Genomic DNA, 21,776 nt, shown 5'->3' on the forward strand with positions numbered 1-21,776 from the left:
CATCAAAGTCCCAGCGAGAAGTCTGGATCTGTACTGGTTTTCCTCTGAAAGATTAATGTCCAATTCACTTGTTATATGAATGGAGCTGGCAGATATCTGCGTTATGTAAAAATAGATTTTATTTTCCTTGGCACACAGTTTTGCCTCCATGAGACTCTTCTTCCTCTAAACTCTAAACTCCAACTCCCCGTGAAAATGCAAGAGAATCTCACACAGCCACTGCTTGCCTGTCCTTTCCCAGGTTCTCTCCATGGGGACAGCCACACTCCACTGGACTGGGGCTCAGTGTCTGGGGTGTTTCTCCATCTCTATGAGGTGCAAACTATTGGATCCGTGCACAAGCTTCGGTGATTATTAAATGTCTCTCTAGACCAGCGCTTCTCAAACATGAATAGCTACACAAACTACCTGGAGAATCTTGTTGACATTCAGATTCTGACTCAATAGGTGTGGAATGGGGCCTGAGATGGCTTTACTAGAAAGTTCCCAGGTGATGCTAACGCTGGCATCCAGGATCACAGCCGGGAGGAGCGAGGAGACGCTCTAACATCTCTAATTTTTTATTACACTTTGTGTTTCACTGATTTCTTCATCTTTCTCTTCTTTTTTACTTCAATGGCATCTCAAAATTTAATTTTTGACTTTATATAACTTTTAAAGTTCTCTTTCACTTGACTATGTACAAAAATCTCTGGGAACCTGTTATTCAAGTATTGTAAAGTTGACCTTACATTTTAAGAATGGATTCAGTGTCATCTGTTTAGTTTGGTGAGTTCAAGGTGGTTGTGAGCACCTCTCTAGCACTTGAAGTAATTAGGCATTTGTAACCACAATTAAATACCTGATTAGCCATACTGGGAGAGTGTCTGAGATTGGGTTTTGTGCGTGCTGAAAAACTACTAAGGGCCCAAGGTAACATCCGCATCATAAAATCAGGCAGAATAAAAAGCACAAGCTGAAACCCTTAAGAGTCAACAGATCAGAGTAAAATATGGGAAAAACATTTCTCAGACAAAATCCATCATCCAAATAAGTTCCTATCATGGCATGTTATCAAGCTTAATTTTGAAATCCATAATTTTAGAACTTATGTCATGGGGTAGTCTTGAAAAGCCTCCTGCAAACTTTTAACATCCAGTTTCAAATCAAAAATAGTATATTAACAGGCTGCAGCATGGAGGGAGTACATAAATTATCATCATTGCCCTGCATGAACAGTAATTCACAGATCTGGCTCAGACACGACTTAGATGAAATAATTAACTATGTATAGTACTTAACAGTATAAAAGTAATTAATCTAGCCGCCTCATACTGGTTTGGCCTAAATAAACATGTAATAAAAAAAAGCCACAGATTTTAGTATTTTTTCACTCAATGTTACTACTTTAGTAAGTTGGAATTTTAATATGGCAGAAGAAAGATATCTTTCCCTTAAAAAAATAACACTTTCTTTTCAAATGTTAAAGTACTAAACTATAAGCTGAATGAGTTCTGTTTATAACTGTGCACAGATGTTCTCAATTAATAGTATTATGCATTCTGCTTCACAGGAATTTGGCGAACATGATTATTTTAAATTATGGTGTAAATAAGAAAAAAAATCGATTTTTTTAACCACAAGTCACATAGACTCTGTTGAGGTACTGCAGTTGTGTGGCGGTGTAGCTTTGGCAAAATGTTTCAGATAAACTTGTTTTTTGCCCCATGGGTTCTGAGAGGAGACAAGTGGCCTTTGGCTTATAGACCCTTCATCAGCAGGTCTACAAGGTAAAGGGCAGGGTCATTAGTTGGTATGAGGGCAAACAAATAAGGCAAGTATCCCTGTTTGGGCAAGAGAAAAGAGCTCGGGTGATTTCTGCGAGGGAGAAAGAGGTGCACCCCATGCAGGTCTTTTTTTAAAGTCCACTTTCAACGTATGGCTGCTCCTTTGCCTATTTTTTTTTTTTTTTAATGTTTATCTATTTATTTGGCTGCTCTGGGTCTTAGTTGCAGCACACGGGATCTTCATTGTGGCACATGGGATCTTTAGTTGCCGCATGTGAACTCCTGGCTGCAGCATGTGGGATCTAGTTCCCTGACCAGGGATAGAGCCCAGGCCCCCTGCACTGGGAGCGCAGAGTCTTAGCCACTGGACCACCAGGGAAGGCCCTCCTTTGCCTAATCTTATAGACCACAACATGTTCTATATGACCCCATTGCCTAATCATTATATTATTATCCCTATTTCATAAATAGACAAAGAAGACGAGGAAGCTAAGTAATTCTTCCAAAATTAAATAGCACACAAGATGTAGGTCAAACTCAAACCCAGAGACTTCTACTTCTAGCCAAGATGGAGTGAGAGAGATTTACTGTCTCACCAAAAACAACTACTAAAATATTATATATATATATATATGAATATACATATGAATATATATATAAATATGAATATATAAGAATATATATGTGTATATATATATATATATATATATATATATATATATGAGAAACAATGATTTTCAAGACAGTGGACACCAGGCAACAAAGGACAGTAGTCTCTGAGGGATAGGAGACAAATGAAGTGAGCCCCAGATCACACTGCCTGCAGAAAGCTCCAAGCCAGGGCTCAGAAAGGATAATTCAGAAGGAGCTCCCAGGTCTCCTAGAGCTGTGGAGACGGAGCTGGGGTCCAGAGACGCAAGGAGCTAGAGATCACAGAGCAGAGTACCAGACGCTAGAGAGCTTTACAAAGAAAGAGCGTGGAAATCTGAAAGGTCCCCCCTGTGTTTCAGTGCATGTGAGTGAGTTATCACCCAGAAGGATTAGAGGGCACACTCGGCAGAGATCAAGCAGAGCCAGAAAATAGTTGTTGTTCCCACGAGCCTGAGGGGTAAAACTCATAATTCATGGGACATCAGGTAGCATATTCACAAGGGTTTTGCCTCAAGAATAGGAAAAAATTAGACTAAATGCTTCTCTGGCCCCACCTAACAAAGCTTAAAAGCCAGATCTGAAGGAATCAAACTGTTTGCAAGTAATGTAACTGCTTCCCAGAACAGAGCTGGAGAATTTATGTAGGAATACAAAAACATTCAATAGCCAACAAGGTGAAGTTCACAGCGCTTAGCATCCATTCAAAAATTACCAGGCATGCAGAGAAGCAGGAAAATAAAATCCATAAATAGAAAAGAAATCAATTAATAGAAACAGACCTAGTAATGACACAGATGATAGAATTCCATATGTTCAAGAAGCTAGGCGAAAGTCTGAACATATTGAAGAGACATGGACAATATTCAAATGTCTGAAATAGAATTTCTGGAGCTGAAAACTCAAACCAAGACTTCAGACATTATGACCATGTTCCTTCCACTGCCCCCACCATATTCTTCCCTGGATCATGAGTTTGATCCCAGTGGCCTCATACTTACTACTTGCTTAATACTGAAATTCCCGGATGAATACTTCCTTTTAAGAGGGGTTTAGCAGCTGAAGACAACAGACTTCCCAAAGGGCTCCACATGGGCCCTTTCCCAACCCACTTTGACTCCCCCAGCCCCGAGGCCCTTCTCTGGCTCGTGGAGCAGATGGCACCACTGTCCATGGACTGACACTCCACTCTGGCATGGACTCCTCATTAGAGTCGCTACTAGCAGTCCTTAACATGGCACCTTCCTAATTATAAGAAAGTTTACATTATCAGACCACCATGTTCCATCTCGATCTTCCATCTCACATGAAAACTCTATAGTTTGAAACAGCATGAAATTTGTTCTCTTCACCCAAAATACAATTAAAATGGAAGTTAGTATTGATACTTTTGAAGCTTCCCACCCTTCCCATCCAAGGCACTATGTATAAAACCATGAACTGTGTTCTTCCAGCCAATGAGGCAATTAACCAAAATGTACATGTTGTCCTTTTACAGAATTCAAAATACGCTCATGAGAATTAAACTATCTTTCCAACCAAGCTAAAAAAATCAATTTACTTGTCTAGGAAGTTTTATTAGGGCTAGAATTCCAAGAAATGTATATGCTAGCCAAATATTACTGTTCATCAGAAATGCTCCATATGCATCCAGTATTAATCCTGTGTAATTCCCTCCGTCAGTGTACCCACTTAACAGCAGATATATTCTCTCTATGTATTTTGTGTGTGTGCGTGTTCCTAAACTTGCAGTGAATGAATTTAGAAAAAAAGTATCGAAAACACAAACGTAGCCTTGCAACACAAATATGTAGATAATTTCATGCTTGGAGCACCACAGTTCACTTTAGAAACACTTTACTCGACAATGAAGCTTTCAAGAATAAGTATTTTTCAGCACCTACTGAAAATGTTTTAAAATCTCACCTCATCACCAGTTATATAACCAGGGCCATGTGGTCGTTGTGGCTCTATGAAATGGCATCAGGCCCCTTCACTACTGATCGTCTTTTGGGCACTAGATGATACTTTTTGAGTAGATGTTGAAATGATGTGCAAGAACCAAGTATCACAGATTGTGTGCTGTGTTCACCCACATGGAGACATCACTTTAGTGAAATGCAACAACAGCTCTAGAAAACCTAACAGTACCTTTACCAACATATAAAAAGGAAAAAGGAAAGGCAAGTTGCTGGCAAGATCAAAGAAGCGGGGAGGTGCAGTACCGGCTGCCATTCTGAGACGGTTCTCAGACTGCACCAGGCTAGTCTTATGAGAGCAGGGGTGGGTAATACCTCATCTCATCATATCTCTTTGTTTCCCCACTACCTGCTACTCCTTGGTCATGGATTATTGTTGAATGTGGAAGTGGAATGGGGGATGTCTAACAACAGCACACTTCAAGTATTTAGTGTATTATAAAAACACTGGAATGGGGGTTTGCAGCATCTTGCTGGGGCTTAAAGTCTCTTTTCTTTTTTTTTTTTTTTTTTTTTTTTTTTGCGATACGCGGGCCTCTCATTGTTGTGGCCTCCCCCATTGCGGAGCACAGGCTCCGGACGCGCAGGCTCAGCGGCCATGGCTCACGGGCCCAGCCGCTCCGCGGCATGTGGGATCTTCCCGGACCGGGGCACGAACCCGTGTACCCTGCATCGGCAGGCGGACTCTCAACCACTGCGCCACCAGGGAAGCCCGAAGTCTGTTTTCTTAATTGGAAAATTAGGTGGTTGGCCTGGATCCTGAGTTGTAAATTGGCAGCTCTTGGACCAAATTTGGTCTGCAAAAGAGTTCTGTTTACTTCCACGCAGTGTTGATTTTTTCTCATTTGCTTTAGTTGAAAATATTTCAAAATAGGATATTCCATGTAAAATTTGAAATTTCCAGCTTATCTTAAAAAATCAGCCTGCATCTTCCCCTGATCACCACTGGCACAATCAAGAATCCCCATCCCCACCTCCTCTGAGAAAGGGGAAGTGTCCACCACCATGGTCCACTGCCATACCCACTTCACCCATCTCTGTTGCTCCCAGCCCCTATAAGTATTTAAACATTTGAACCCTGAAGCATGTAATTCCTAGGGCCCATTCCAGCAGCAAAATGTTATGAATCTCTGACTCAAGTTGTCTCAATAAAAGCAAAAAACTATAGAGAATAATATTTCAACTACATTCTAGGTTAAAACAGACTTTGCTTGGGTAGCCTGACAACCAAGACCCCATTTGGAATATCGTAATTGTGTATGTTTACAGGGACAAAGGGCATACATATAGTTTGTAGGTCACCCACCCGGCAGATATGGAATTTGATTGTATCGCGAACGTGCCCCTCCTACAGTCTCGTTATGGCTTCTTCTTTGTCTTTGGATGTAGAATATCTTTTTTGGTAGGTTCCAGTCTTTTTTGTCAATGGTTATTCAGCAGTTTGTTGTGATCTTGGTGTTTTCGTGAGAAGAGGTGGGCTCAAGTCCTTCCTGTCCACCATCTTGTCTCTGCCTCCCCTGGTGTCTCTAAGGGCGTACATATATATTCCTGTATTTCTCTCAAGAAGAATAGCAATAAATATGACCCCTAAATTTCCTTCTATAGCAGAAATTTCTGTGACTTCCTGATCTACACTGAGACAAAACTACACTCCAAACCTAAATCGAAAGTCCATAGTTACAGAATGACTTTTTCCTGTAAAGAGAACATCTTAATTTGTTGATGTAACATGAAGCTTGTTATTTATCTAGAGAATGGCTTTTAAGCGGATCGTTGGCATGCATATAACAATGCCTACTGAAACAGACTGATTCCTAGACATATTTTCTCTGTATCAGAACCTCTTCATATCCAAAATTATTAGCATATTATGTTATTCTCACAAAGTTCTAATGAACTGCACAAATCTGCCTGCTCTATTCTGAGTACAAAAATATTTAGCCTAATTTGTTTTTCCATTATTTTATATAGTAATAAAGTAATATCAAAAATGTTATTACCAGGGGCTTCCCTGGTGGCACAGTGGTTGGGAGTCCACCTGCCGATGCAGGGGACACGGGTTCGTGCCCCGGTCCAGGAAGATCCCACATGCCGTGGAGGGGCTGGGCCCGTGAGCCATGGCCGCTGAGCCTGCGCGTCCGGAGCCTGTGCTCCGCAACGGGAGAGGTCACAACAGGGAGAGGCCCAAGTACCGCAAAAACAAAAAAATGTTATTACCAGAACTAATACAGTGTTTTATAATTATTAGAAAGTGAATCTCATGAAGTCATATTAAAAAACAACAATTACCACATGCTAAGTCAGATAATTCAAGGAAGAGACATATGAATACTAGGGGGGCTGTTGGCAAAGATATTTTTTTCTCTCAATCCTACACTTTGAAGGAAATTTTTGCCATTTAATTAGTTTAAGTATGCTTCATCAACCAAAGGTCTATAGCATGGTATTTTCCCCCCTCCAGCTTAAAGTACTCTTAAAATCATCTACACTTTAGGTGTTCATACTTTCACTTCTTTTAAAAATGGATCCTTCCTGGATCCTTTACATTGCTTTATGGGATTAACAACAAATTGTATCACCATACTGTATTGTATTGACAGAGCTCTAACATCATGCCAATCTGTTTCTTAGCCATGTGTAATAATGTGACAACTTATACATATATATAAATTTATGGGGTAATTCACTTAGTATTTGGTGGGGACATATGAATATATATTGAGAATATATAAAATGATAGTAAAAAGATATTTATTGAGTGTTTAATATATGGCAATCTTTTTTCCCCCATGTTGTATCTAACCCTCATGTTAACAGCAAGTTTTTATCCTGTTTTAAAAGATGAGGACACTAAGGCTCAATGAGGATGAATAAATTAGCCAGTTACAAGATTAGTCAGAGGTTGAGCCAGGATCTTACCTTTGTGACTGCAAAGCTTACGGTTTGTTTCCCATGATGCCTGCCAGCCACCAGACTCTGCTAACGTTAATTAAATTAATGTTCCCTTTTAAAATTCTAAGTACTGGATATATACCTCTTGATATATAGATTAGCTTTCCACTTCAGCCATATATTAAACTTGTTTTTATGGTATATAGTCTGTTCACACTGAATGAGTATAATAAATTATCTTTTGAGGAAATTATTTTAAACATAGAATCTTACAACATTCTTACAAGGGAGAGGTAGAGGCTTTATCATCTCATTCCCATTGGTCAGAGCAAGGTCCAATGAAGGTTTAATGATTTGCCTAAGGTCTCAATTTCTAGAACGGCAAAGAAAAAGCCACCAAGTCCTCCACCCCCCAGTTCCAGACTACTGTTTGTTCTCAGTCTTTTTTTTCCCTCTGTTAAACCCTGCAATCAACTGATTTCTACTCTTCAACTTCTTAAATTATGTTGCTTTTTTACTCACCACTATTGGTTTTATATATTAAGATTCAGCATCAGCATTTACCACATCTTTTGACTTCCTAATTCTGAGTGTTTCCATCTGATTGCTTATTTTTGAACCTTATGGGCTTTTTCTTTATTTCAGTTTTATCCCAATTATCCAGGAAAGGCTGCCTGAGTCTTCTGAAAGCTCTGATGTTCTCAATGAAAAGACCTTCTCAATGACCTTGTTTGTCTCCCATGGAGTTGCATATCACAACTTCAAATGTCCCACTAAAATGTTACCCATTTGGCATCAGTATACAGAAAAGGCTGCATTCTGTGATAAGAAGTACAGCAGTGTTTTCCTAGTGAGAGAACAGAGTCCTCAATGGTTTGGGGGAAGTATAATTTCCTCAGATTTAGCTGGTATTTCAAACACAATGGTGCTTTTCTTCTAGAACTAGTCAATAAGAAATCTGTAGGGAAAGATACCACAGGAACCAATAAACAATTAAAATTTTGGTCATAGAACTCTATTAATATTGGTCCTTTAGAAACCCTTTTATTTTTTTTCAGAAATGTTCTTCGGCTACAAAAACAACTACTCATTGCCCTTATGGATCAGTAAAGCAGTTGGGCAGAAGAGACAAGTAACAGAGACTCAAACTAAGTAACTGAAACTCTTTGGTTGACAAACTTGGAGAGATAATCATTTGTAACTAGGTATGTTTATCCCTCTCTAACTAGGTATGCTTACCCCTCTCTTACTTTTCTCTACTTGGTTTAATTCTCATTAGAGCCTTGATGACAGGCTACATTCAATGTGTAGAGAAAAAAAGCCTAATGTGAATGCAAAGATGAATTTACATTCAAATATTGTACAGTCAGTTTAGACACTAATGACTCAGATTGACACAGCAGTTGCCTATGGCAGTGACGCCACCAGAGGGCAGGGTTTGACTTCCAGACCTGGTGGCTGCCTTCCTCCAGAGGCAACCTTGGAGTTACTGTAAGAGCCATCAAATCCTTAGAAGCCCTTATAATGAATCTAAGCTCAAATTCTCTCTTCCATTGTTTTTGTATACAGAATCCTAGAATTCTGGAAAATACTTAGAGAGGATAATTTCTAGAATGATCTGACACAACAGATATTTAGTCAACTCACAATTTTAGAGCCCCTACTAAGTATTCAGCATGACCTTGAACATTTAAAGGCTACCTGACCGAATTTTATCTTTTGAGGGATCTATAGTTTCCCTGGGAAGATATGAATATAATACCACCAATAAAACAGACTGTATAGTTAACTTATTCCACGAAAGGTAAGAACTACAGGTCATCAAGAATTGAAAGGGGAAAAAACAAAGTCCAGACCAGAAAGATTTCTCAACGTCAGTACCACTGACATCTTGGACTAGATAATTCTTTGCTGCAGGGGTCTATCCTGTGCCTTGTAAGATGATTAGCAGTATCTTTGGTCTCTACCCACTAGATGCTAGTAACACTCCCTCCTCCCTTTCCCCCTGTTTTCGGAACCAAAAATGTCTCCAGACATTGCAAAATGTCCCTGGAGGGCAAAATTACCTGATAGAGAAGCACTTAACCAGAGTATATAGAGATGACCTTACAAAAAAAAAAAAAAAGAACTGAACCTCGAAACTTTAGAATGTCAGAAATGTAAGGACCTGCTCTCTAAGCCTCCGTCTCCTCATCTGAAGAGTGGGAATAATGGTGCCTTCCCTCATAGGTCTTGTATTACTTTGCTAGGACTGCCACAACAAAATAACAATAGAAATTTATTTGCTCCCAGTTCTGGAGGCTAGAAATTCAAGATCAAGTTGCCAGCAGGGTTAGTGTCTGGTGAGACCTTTCTTTTTCACTCGAAGACAGCCACCTTCTCACTGTCTTCACATGTTTTTTTCCCTCTGTGCAAGCACATTCCTGGTGTGTCTTCCTTTAATAAGGACACCAATCTTACTGGATTAGGGGCCCAACCCTGAGACCTCATTTAACCTTAATTACCTCTTTAAAGGCCCTATCTCCAAATATAGTCACATTGAGGATTTAGGCTTCAATGTATGAATCTGGGGTTGGGGGGACACAATTCAGTTCATAACAGGGCTCTTACAGAGATGAAAGCAATTAGCACAATACTTGGCATATAGTAAGCATTCAACTAATCATAAATGTTCCTATTGTTAATATTAAGCCACTATTATTATAAGTCCCCCATGTGAATCAGATACCAGCTGAAGCACAGAAGAGTATTAAACAATAAGTTTATTTGAACACTTGTGTGTAACTTTGTGCTGAAGTTATGCAGTTAAAAAGTTTAAATTGACATTTTCCCCATTGATGTAGCTAATTATTTCAAAGATGTTCTGGCTTCCTTTATGCGAAGGTCAAAGGGCAGTAGATCCTGCATCCCCAGCATCTGATGAGTAGTAAATGACCCAGAAATAAGCTTTTAAGTGCTTTGGGGAATTTCTTTGTGTAAAGAAATTCTGTGTAAATATTTCTTGGGAGTGAGGGTGATTAAGTTCACCCTCTTAATTTGATTTATGTTTCACCTATCTCACAGGAGATAAGAACAAAAATAAACTAGGGAGGAAAAGAAATAAACAGTTTTGAACAGTCGTGGTCTTTAGCTGGAACCAAAAAACCATGGAGATTTTGAAATTGCAAAGGAACATGGGCCTTCTTCTGCCAAAAAACTTGTTTATAAAAACTAGAGAGTGTTAGATATTTCTACCACACTGGCTTATCATTTGAAATTTCTGCTGGCTCAAGTGAAAGTGTACTGTCCGATATCCTGCTGTGGGATTTCCTCCTTAACCACAGTTGCTTTCCGATCAGAGGCTTGTGACTTTGAGGACCAGAACGCAGTCGGCTTAGCCAGCCAGAAGAACAAGAGGAGAGGTTTCATATCTCATGAAAAAAAGGAAGCACTAACGGGGGAAAAATGGAGTCAATGCTGACAGTTGCTGAGTTGAACAGCTTTACTGTTGGTAATAAAAGCAGAAATTGCTTGCTGAAAGAGAAGGTGACAAAAGACAGAAATTGCTATACCAAAGTTAAAAACAAGAGGAGATGGTGGTCTTGGTGTGGTACAGAATGTTTGAAAACATTCACCTTGTCCTTAAAGAGCTGCTGCCGTATGAGTAATGTGCCACTTCACTGCCTAACCTTGTATGCAGAAATGCTATATTTCCCCTGTACAAACCAAGGGATGCATTTATTCTACGTTTAGAGGAGAAACAAACAATCGAAGGCAAAGAGGTGCAGCATCTTATGCAGCTCTCTTGGAAACAGTTCATTTTTTTTGTCCTGCTCAGACTGCACACAAATACTGGGAATATATTTTAATTTCAAATCTGATAGGTGACATCTGGTAACTCATTTATTGCTAATGAAGTTTTCACAGGAAGCAGCAGTCACCGGTATCTCATCGTATTTTTCAGTTGGCAAAGTGTTGTTTACCTTTTATTGGCCCAGCATCCGTGCCTCTTATCACAGGGTGATTAATTAGAGAACACAAGTAGCCCCACATAGAAATGAATGGAGAGGTAAATAATGGGAGATAGAATGGTCTAAACTTTTTTTTATTAAAATCAGTGGTGTAGTATCACTGTAATTTATATTTTAAAATTATATAGGTATTCAAGAACATGATTAGAGCTGGAAAAACTGGTCAAGAAACTCATTAGCAGTGCCTTCAAGCCCCTCTCTGAGCCTTTCCACCCCTTTCTGGTCCTTTAGCTTCTTCTCCTTCCAGAATCACACGCAGTTTTCCAATCCTTCTTATCCATATTCGCTTGCAAGGGAAAAATTGGTCATTTACACCACAGTGGATTTTAATAACACTAACAAAAGTCTTAAAGCTACAGGATCTCATAGCATCTCCACATACATGATCTCATTTGATGTTCACAATGGTATTGTGAGCCAGACTGGACAGATATTTTTTCACTTCATCATTATCATGAACTTCATTATCATTATTTTCCAGATGAATAAGATGAGTCGTAGGTTTGGTGAAAAGCTAAAAACTTCATAGCTCGTAAGAGGTAAATCGTGTACTTGATTCAGGTCTTTGGTTCCCAGCACCACGCTCTTCCATGACCTTAACTCTGGCTCTCACCTGAGTCAGCGTGTCTTCTCCTGCAGGTAGATCTTGGTTCTAATGGGGGCATAGATGTGGGTATCATCCACCCCACCCCAGTTAAAGAAATTTCAGACATCTAGGAGTAGGTGCAAGGGTTATTTGACTAGATGACTCCTGTTCGGCTCCCCTTAGCTACTCCAATCCTGAAATACAGAGTTTAATGTGTAATTCTCAAGCTGCATTTAGGAATTTGCCCTATTTCTTCAGGTTTTAATGTCTCAAAGGGGCCAAATGAAAACATTTTAGCTGATGGCACTTTTGTTGTTTGTTGTATTTGGTTTTGCCTATGAGTCATGACAGGCACAGAGCACATAAGCAAGGGTTACAAATGAAGATGCCAGTAGGACAGTGGTTTTTAAATGTTAGCATGCATCAGAATCACCTGGAGGGCTCATTAAAATTTTGTGGGACCTCACCCACAGGGTTTCTAATTCAGTAGGTCTGCGGTGAGGCCTAAGATTTGCATTCCCAAGGGATTCCCAGGTGATGGTGACGCCGCTGTTCCAGGGACCACATTTTCAGGACCATTGCTAGAAGGGCTAGGTAGGTGACTTACGTGAGGGAAGCACATATGCTGTGCTGTCCAGTTCAGTGGCCTGCCCCAAGTGGTGACTGAGCACTTGAAGTGTGGCTAGTTTCAACTAAGAGGTGCTAGAAACAAACTATACTCTGGCTTTTGAAGACTTGGTACCAAAAAAAAAAGTAAAATATCTCAATAATTGTTATATTGATTACATGTTGAAATGACAGTATTTTGGGTATATTGGGTTAAATAAAATATATTACCAAAATTAATGTCACCTGTTCCTTTTTATTTTTTAATGTGGCTACTAGAAAATGTTCAATTACATATGTGGCTCACATTGTATTTCTTTTGAGTAGCACTGACCTAAAGAATCAGAAAATAGAGAATGGTGGGGATTAGTGAACCACAGAGTATTCAAATCCCAAAAGCTATAAACACTTTGGGGGCCAAAGAAAATATATCTGTCAATCAGATTTAGCCTGAGGGTCCCACGTTGTACACAAACATTTGCTGCTACAATGTAAATGTAGAAGCTATACAATATCTTATCATTTTACCTTTCAGCATTAATCAAGTACCTTGTTATAATTCTTGAAGTAAAAGCATTAGATTACAATAATCAAAAATATTTCTGCTGAATTTCTGAATGAAAAAAATTCCATGAATCTTTTGAAGTTCTGAGTTTTCTTTCATGAAGTTCATTTCATTTATCCTTGCATTATAGAAAGCTTATATTTTCAAAGTGTCTCCATACCTTCCAAAGACCTTACTTTTTAACAATCTATGAAACAGAGGTGAGAACAGGTATTGGTATTCCCATTCCAAATACTTTGTAATATTTAAGGGATAACAAAGTAAGAGATTAAGTTACCTATGTATGATTTTAGTGACAAAACAAGCCATTGGACAGGACTCTATTCCAGTGCTTTCTCTGTCAAACCATTCTAATATCTCTCCGTTTTTATGACATTTTAATGTAAAAAATAAAATTAAAAGTAGCATATGAAACTGTATTTGAAAAAAAATGTAACTCTGTGATAAAAATCAAATGGACATAACCCTTACAGAATTCATTTTCTTGGCACAAAAGTCCATTTAGCTCATCAAAACACCAACAATATAATACTTTGAAGTATTATTCTAAATAGTATATTACTGTGAGGTTCCTCTGCCCTCACCTCTATGTTTTATCTGGGCAACTGAACCACTCTGAGTATATGCTAAACTTTAAAAAGTTGTATTTTCCCCACAGAGAATCTGAGAATAGGTTCATTTTGAATAAGTTATTTTAACAATAACATATTGTGCCACCTTTTTCATAGGATGATATAATCTTGACTCCCTAACTGCAGGGCATACTTTTAATTTTGACTTGCAGCCATGAATCAATCTGTCTTTACCCTTTCACCTGGAATTGCCAGTGAATAACACAAGGGATGCCTGAGAGGCTCATAGTCTTTGACCATAAATGGAGTGAAAACAGCTAGTCTAGATGGCGCCCAAACCTATAATCTTGACCTCATCCTGGAGTCACAACCAGCTATCTAAATGCTCTGCTGGGGAAACATTTCTTTGGGTTAATAGTTAATCTAAAAAATGGGGTGGGGGGGGGAACGCACTGCCACTGTAACATAAGGAGCTTAAGTAGAGTTTCTTTATTCATCTTCAGTAAAAGGTAAAATTCTTTTCATTTTAAATAAAAAAGAGTTTTTATATTTAATTACAGAATGTTATTAACTCATCGTGACACTAATAATATCTGTATCAAGAGACAAATAGCTGGCTGATTTAATTATTTATTGGGTAATTTCTACTTGTCCAGCCATTATTGTATACCTTTTGTATATCTACCTAATATATATCTTTTGTAGATTGTATACAAAAGATGTATACCTATTCAGGAGAGAGATTATGAAATTTCAGTGTTTCAGGAGATTTTCTGAAGCATGTACCAGCTCCCCAATGACACAGAAACCTAGAGAAGCTAAGTGACTGGTTCAAGGTCACCTTGCTAGTGAGTGGGAAAGCCAAAATTAGAACCCAAGTCTCCTTACACATTGTGCAGGACCAATTTGTAGACTATCATCCAAAGAATATTTCTGCTTCAATTAGGACACTGGGTAATCTGGGGAAACATGTACAATATACTGACTATTTAATCCTTCTAGCTTCATTTAAAATTTATGGTTATCTGATTTGCATAACATTAAAAACTTTAATCTGAAATGAACTGCCATGTCATATGCCATATATGGTTATATGCCATAACCTCTAACATAAAACTCATAATACAAATGCTATAATATTATCATCCTTTCTTAAGGGTATAAATTAATTAGTGCATCCTTTCCTTCCCAATAACTTTCCTTATACCCCTTAAAGTGGAATTTGAAATGAAATAAGCAGTGTCTGCTCCCGATTTAAAGTCTCAAAGAAGCAAATGTGGAGTGGCTCCACAGATGAAATCCGGGCTTTTGTTCACAAGTTGGATAAAGGAGCTGTTGTTGACTGAGATGCCCACCTAGGAGCTGCCTTTTTCATCTTTAGAAAAAGAAAAGCTTGTAAGCAGTCTCCAAAAGCCATATATTAAAAATGAGGTTTCCTCCACCTTGATGGCCAAGATACTGATCTTTCGAAATGTGGTTATGATTCCCTCAGGGAGATTCTATGAGTCCATAAATTTGAGGAAGTTGGAAGTAGTAAAGGACAGGGGTTCATGTATGTACAAGCTTTCTTCCAAGTTAGATGTTATTTTCCTTTTCTCCTAATCTCTGGAACACTACTCTTTCTAAGCTCACTGAAAAACCTTCCATTGCTTTCTATATTTAACATAAGAAGAATATTTTCTACTAACACCAGTGTGTCAAAGGAAGATTATTAAGCACCTGATTAGACTTAATCACATATCTTTCATCCCTATCTTTCCTTTCTGAAATTAAAAAAAAAAAATCATACTACAGAAATAGCCAAGAGTTTAAGATAGACAAGAGTGGGAGGAAATAGCATAGGAATGAAGAGAGTTGTTTGGGGAGCTTGGGATATTCATCACAACCGACTTGTTTAAACTATAATCTATGATAAATTGGAGCTTCTCGAGTGGAGAGAAATTTAATTGTAGTTTAGTGTTATATTATTAGATATTAAAGTATTGAATAATTTCCAAGAGGCAAAAATTTAGTATTAACATTTTACTTTCCTTGACATTTATACCCTAACTTGGAAGGAACTTCTGAATTTCCTTTCTTAAATAAAGCTGAGTTCTTTAGGTTCTTGGGCTGTTTTGGACAAAGCAAAGGGGAGGACTGGTTGAGGACGACAGAATATTTAACCACCGTCACTACAGTTGGTTACATATGGTATGAGCAGAAATAAAAATGTAGCTTGCACTGTTTTCATTTCTTGTGAGGGCAGGCCACAGTGGATGACATTGACTTAGGAAGAGGGCCAGACACCACTACTTACCACGTAGACATACCACACTTGCATTCATTAAGTTTGAAGAGATTGAATCTTAAGTATGTAATTAGTATGGCATTAATAATTTTAATAAAGTATCTTTTGTGTTAAGAGAAAGATTAATCTGGGAATTGCAGGGGCAAACAGAATCATCTCCAAGAAAAGTATTTAACATAGAGAAGTTGGGCTGGGATTGCTGACCAAAAGCACTGCATTCTCCTGTGGATCTGACTTGAGAGTAATTCTGGTCACTTGCCTTATGATGCAGGCTCTTTGCCACGTTCCCTTCTTCATGGCTGCCAGGATTACCAGCCTGGAGGAGAGTGTCACCCAAAAAGGCTGGATGCTTCATCAAAGGTCAGGATGGGGCAGGGAGCGCAAGAAGAGGGACAGGACTATACTTCAAAGCTTACTGGATCCAAGCAACTTAACCATTATCACCAAATAATGTGTAGGGCAACTTGCAGTCAAGATGAAGATAATGGATTAAGCAATCATGGATATTACCTTTTTTCTCTAAATACATAAAATATCCTATTACAGCTCCATATAAGAATTGAGACCACAGGGGCCAGAGAAGAACCAACACCAGATACACAGCTGAGATAAAGTTCTAATGACTTTACCAGAATGGAAGTAAAGGCCATTAAGCTCATGTACTGAAGGCCACGTACACTGGGTTTCCTGGTTAAAGCCAGGACTGGAAAATTACTTCCCATTGTGACCAAAGACTAAGAGAACTTCTGCAGACTGGCAAAAATTTGAGAATGGGTAGAGGGCCTAATCTGCTGCAAAGTAAGGGGTTGGAAACTAGGCTGAGAATTGGCATTAAAAGCTTTTCCAGATCAAGTGAGTGTTGTATGCCCAAGCAGAAATTTTACCACCACTGCCATCCACTCAGGCCTACTAAAGAAGTTAATTCCTACTAGAGATAACTCGCAAAGATTATGAAACCTAAAATAAAGGCCAATGCCAAGAAAGAGCGTCTACAGATGAAACAAATAGAATTTATACCTGAAGAACTACAAATAGTAAAGCAATTGGATAGGGGCTCTTCACATACAGATGTTCAGAACAGTTAAGGAGATAAGGGTAGAAATAGACCCCATAAAATAAGAACAGAAGGTTAAGAAATAAGAACAAGTGGATTTGAAAAAGAAACAAGTAGAAACCCTAAAAATTTGAATGCCAACTTCTATGATTCAGTGAATTCACAAATGGATACTAACAGTTGTTCCCTGTAGAATGCCTCATTCATTACTAGGGGAAGAACACACAGGAGCAGAAACAGTTGCTATCTGATGTCTGAATTATAAGATAGGAGCAATAAAGAGAATGCCTTTTGAACAGGATGGTGTACTGAACTGTCCAGCACTACAGGCAAATAACAAACACTGGCCTACTCTTTTTGATATTTAAGAAAGATACTTTGGGGCACAGTGGTTAAGACTCCATGCTCCCAATGCAGGGGGCCTGGGTTCGATCCCTGGGCAGGGAACTAGATCCCACGTGCATGCCGCAACTGAGAGTTCACATGCCACAACTAAGGAGCCCTCCTGCTGCAACTAAGACCCGGCGCAACCAAATAAATAAATATTTTTAAAAAATAAATAAAAGGAGATAACAAAATTAAATAGAATTTTTTTAAAAAGAAAGATACTCTGATAGATTATCCTAAAATATAATTATTTGGTCGTTTAGTTCTCTCTTTATTATCACAGGAAACTTCGGGGTATTTTTTTTTTTTTCTTCAGATTGCAAACTCATTAAAAAAGGAGCTTGTAATGAACAATTTAATTAGATTGGTTTCGGCTTGCCTAAAAGCTTAAGGAGGTATTAATATTCTAATCAAAAGTCTTGGGGAAATATTCTTAGAATTAAAAAAGAAAGAAAATCTTCTTTCTTAGGTTCCTTTTTAAGAACCAGGGAAGCTGTCAAGGAATGAAAGGTAACTCCTGGGCTTCCCTGGTGGTGCAGTGGTTGAGAGTCCGCCTGCCAATGCAGGGGACATGGGTTCGTGCCCTAGTCCGGGAAGATCCCACATGCCGCGGAGCGGCTGGGCCCGTGAGCCATGGCCTCTGGGCCTGCATGTCCGGGGCCTGTGCTCCGCAACAGGAGAGGCCACAGCAGTGAGAGGCCCGTGTAGTGCAAAAAAAAAGAAAGGTAACTCCTACTAAAGCAAGCAGTAGATAACTGTGGTGTGGCCACCATGAACTAACCTTGTGTTTGTAGCAGACTGAAAGTTCCCACCTGACTCATGTCATATTTATTCATCTGCTTAAGATTATTTTTTACTCATACTTTGAAAGAAAAACAGCATGGTATTTTTAGCCTTTTAATGGCAAAAGCTTACCAATGATAAACCTTTTTTTTAAATCTCTCATGCTTTTTTGATCCATGGCTGAGTCAGCACTTGCCTTGCATTCAAAAAAATAATAGTAAAGATTCAAATAAAACATTTATTAAACACTTACTATTTGAAAGATAGGCCCAGTACTTTCAAGTTATTGCATTTAATTACTACAATAATTAAGTGCAGTAAGAATCATTGCTCCCATTTCTTACAGATGAGGAAACTGAGGCTTATGTTCAGAGAAAAATTGGGTGACTTATCCAGAGTCACACAGATTTGTAAGTGGTAAAGGAAGTTTCCATTACAAGCATTTTGACTCCAAATTCCATCTTGTTTTACCCCAAGAGGAAATGATGTTGTGGAATTCATGTAAACCACAGAACCTGAGTAAAAGCTACAGTGAGACCCAGAAATAAAGAGAGGTGGATCCTCCTGTGTTTTTAATCAGTATCCTACCTGCCTATAACCCTGCTGGAAGAAGCAGCAGGATGAAACAGAAAAGTAGCTGCTTTCTGGGACTCAAAAGTTTGGTGTCCTAGGAGATCACATCTCTCTCTCCTTCAGCTGCTCACCAAAGTAGCATACTTTCAAGCTTCAAAGAGAAAAACACCCTACTCTTTACCACTTGTTTATCATCAGTCTAAGGTGACTCCAATCATAAGCGTTCCATTTTCTCTCTTTCTCAAGAACCAGGTTTCTCGAGGGAAGCCTATGAGTGGCAACAGTGCAGACTAAGAGAACAATATTTCTTACCTACCAGCATGGCCTGTGTCACCCTCCCATCCAGTACACATTCAGAACCCACACCCCTGCCTGGAAGGTTGTACAATATCTGTAAATTTACAAGAGCAGTTTCCCACAGATGAAGCTTCAGACATTTATAAGGAGGGAAAAGTTCAAGCAATAACGAAATCTCTACTCCACCTTAGCTGGCCAGGTGGTTGCCTTTAACTTCTAACCACTCTGTTTCCCATACATCCTCCAAAGTCCAAGTGCCATCTCTGGGAAATGTACCTGATAACTCCTGGACATTCCCACCATCAAGCTGGGTCAGTGAAAAATACAGAACTTTCCACATGCCTCTGGTATGGTATAGTATTCAACACAGTGGAGATAATTTTGGCGTTAAGGCTCCTGTCCCCCCAGTTAGACTCAAATCATCCAAAGCAGGAGAAGGACTGTGACTTTATTCACTTTGCATCCCTGACCCCAGCACACAGTAGGTGTTTAGTGAATATGGAACGAATGGATGACTGCCTGCTGAATACACTGTTTGCATTTCTGCTTTCTTGTACTTGTTCCTGCTATTTTCATCCCCTGAAATTCCTCTCCCCGACGCCTTACTAGATAGGAAGTTTTGGTCATTACTTATATAAACATTTATATAAAATGTCCTTCCAGTTAGTATATTCAACGCTATGCCCAGAGTTTCTCAAATAATATACTCATTAAAATAATATATACCTCATTCAAACTTCCAGGGATGTTTCCCTAGGTGTTCAGAACAACCTTTTACATTTTAAATATTAGTCAATATGGATCGATGGAAACTTAAGAAAAGGCTGACCTCAGAATGTGAAGGAACTGGAGTCCAAAACCACGTTTATAAATTGGTCCTTTCAAATGCAAATTTTTCCACTGAAATTCTTTTATAAATGATGGTTATAGTTCTAGCCTAGTCAATAAAGTTCTACCCCCTCTAGACAAAAAATGGGACCAGCAAGAGTTGTGTGCCCTCAAAGTGAGGTCAAGAGAGGAAAGAGAGTTTCCTCCCTACCCTTGTGCACCCAAGCTCAGGGCACCCAAGGAATCCTAATGAATCCAGTTTATTCCTTCCTAACATTTAGTGCCCTTATGCCCAAACTGAAACAAATATTTAACTCTGCCCTATTTTCAGTTCAACCCAGGCTACTTTTAATCTTTGAGATTCTTTAACCTTGACATTTCCAATTTTTTCCTAGGCAAAATCCAACTTATCACGACTAGATGTTAGAAGGAGAGCAAATAAGTAAATTGATCCACTTTAAGGTATAAATGACTACTAGCTCATAGACTTTTTAAGAAGCATTTAATTTTTAATAGAGAATATTTGTTTACCTAAATGAATTTATACTTTTAAATTGGCATAATTTCAGTAATTATGACTTTTTTAAAAACTGAAAAAATCAGGGAAGTGTAGAGAAATCCTTCTGGGTAAGGAAGAAGTAGGTCAAACCTTCCTGAGAGCCTAGCCCTAGTTTCTACTAAGCAATTCCTTATTTTTATCTTCTTCTGTTTTGTAAACTACAGATTTCTAAAAGTGCCAAGGGTTTTTTTTTTTTTTTTTTTTTTTTTTTTTTTTTTTGTCAGTTTGGTTTGGTTTGGTTTGGGATTAGATTTGGGTTTGGGTTTTGGCTTGTTATCCAAGGTGAAGCCCAGGTTGACACTGAGTATTTTCTGTCAGATTCTTTGGGAGCAGAATGTAAATTGATTTCATTAGCCCCTAGAAATTAGTCTCAATACTCTCTACTTGTAGCTTTAAGTTATATAATATTCACTCATTCATTTGTCCACTTGCTCTCTTATTTATCAGACATTTATCATCTGCTTCCAGGAAGGTGTCAGGGCCTATACTAATGAACAAGATGCTTCCAACAGGCCTTACCCTCAAGCCACTGACAAACCAGTGGAGAAGACAGATATGTCAACATACCATTGTAATATATAGGTCAAAACCTACATCAAGAGTGCCAAAGCAGCACAAAAAATGAACAGCCAGTTGCCCAGACAAGTCAGGAAGGCTCCACAGATGATGTGACACCTGCCTGTTGGGGGATGCTGATGCCCCCATGAATGAAAAGAGAAGAAAGGGATTTCGATTATATAGTCTTGAGTACAAGACGAGGGCATAGAGCCAAAAACTTGGGTAGCGAGAATAACCACCGCCTTGGGGGAGGCAAAGAGGCCACTTAAGAACCTCTCTTTCCCAGTGTTACCTCTTAAAATCTGGCTACTTGAGGCACATCCTTTTCATAGCACCACTTTGCACCAAGATGGACACCACCTTAAGTGCGCGAGTTCATCCAGCTCTCCTGGATGCCAAGCGCAGCTATCCTGGGCAGACTATTAATGTCTTATTCCTGCTCCTCTCCTTACCCAGGATCATCTGCTACAAGTGGAAAGCACGCCCATGCTCATCTAGGGACCCACTCCTGGTGGAGCAATAGGGTCTTTACCCAACACCACTACCCTGCCTGGCCAGCCTCGCCTGTGCCTAGGGCTGGCCTTCACCTCGGAGCCTGCCTGTGCCACACCCTGCCGTGTTATCCTCACAGCATCTTCAGCTTCCCTTCCAAGGGTTTTTTGTTAGACTCTTGTCTAGGGCAGAATATGATGCTTTTCTAAATCACATAAATGAATGGCTTGATTGTTGATTATGTAAAATATTGGAGCAAATATTTGCAAAAGTCTCTACGGAGCTCATTCCTGAGCATCTGATTCTTCCTAAAATCCTAAAGAACTGCTGCTAT

At 39.0% G+C, this 21,776-nt stretch overlaps 1 protein-coding gene across 2 annotated transcripts in view; it reads left to right on the plus strand.

The window, feature by feature from the left end:
• Positions 1-21,776, plus strand: part of AGTR1 (angiotensin II receptor type 1) — a 44,023-nt gene that overhangs the window by 20,302 nt on the left and 1,945 nt on the right. Inside the window, exon 3 of one of the 2 annotated variants that reach the window (XM_032631679.1) lies at positions 8,344-8,490. The exons of the other annotated variant lie outside the window; for it this stretch is intronic. The gene's annotated coding sequence lies outside the window, so the exon portion shown is untranslated. The remainder of the gene's footprint in view (positions 1-8,343; positions 8,491-21,776) is intronic. 2 annotated transcript variants of the gene reach the window in all.

The sequence above is a fragment of the Phocoena sinus genome, chromosome 4, assembly GCF_008692025.1.
Source record: "Phocoena sinus isolate mPhoSin1 chromosome 4, mPhoSin1.pri, whole genome shotgun sequence".
NCBI classification, from domain to species: domain Eukaryota; kingdom Metazoa; phylum Chordata; class Mammalia; order Artiodactyla; family Phocoenidae; genus Phocoena; species Phocoena sinus.